We start from the raw sequence: 613 nt of genomic DNA, 5'->3' as shown, positions 1-613 counted from the left end.
TCCAGAGGTTTCCCAGGATTACGAAGACCCATCTGTAACAAATATCCAGGCATCAGCCCACTCACAAGCACAGGGCTTGCAAGGTTCCCTCTTATGCTATCCTTGAGGTCAGAGACCCCGTACAGGCTCGGACGACCCATTTTGTCACACAGGCGTCGTGGCCAGAGAGGACAGCGAGGCGGGTGTGGCATGCTCGTACAGCCCAGCATCTCATCTCAGATGATCTCTACTGCATACAGATTGAAAAGGTATGGAGAGAGAATACATCCCTGATAAACTCCCTTCTTGACTTTGAACCATGTAGTGTCTCCTTGCTCTGTTCTGATGACTGCCTCTTGGTCCAAGTATAGGTTTGGCCTTGGCACAATCAAATGTTCTGGAATTCCCATTCTCCTCAGAGTCAGCCACAACTTGTTGTGATCCACACAGTCAACAGCCTTTGCATAGTCAATAAAGCACAGATAGACATTCTTCTGGTATTCTTTGCTTTCTGCAAGATCCATCTAACATTAGCTATAATATCCCTAGTACCACAACCTCTTCTAAATCCAGCCTGCACATCTGGCAGTTCTCTGTTTACGTATTGCTCCAAACGTTTTTTGATAATTTTCAG

The sequence above is a fragment of the Elephantulus edwardii genome, unplaced genomic scaffold (genome assembly GCF_000299155.1).
Source record: "Elephantulus edwardii isolate Elephantulus edwardi_28Jun2011 unplaced genomic scaffold, EleEdw1.0 scaffold00439, whole genome shotgun sequence".
Classification (NCBI taxonomy): Eukaryota; Metazoa; Chordata; class Mammalia; order Macroscelidea; family Macroscelididae; genus Elephantulus; species Elephantulus edwardii.
The sequence above is the reverse complement of the archived record's forward strand: the minus strand, read 5'-3'. Positions refer to the sequence as shown.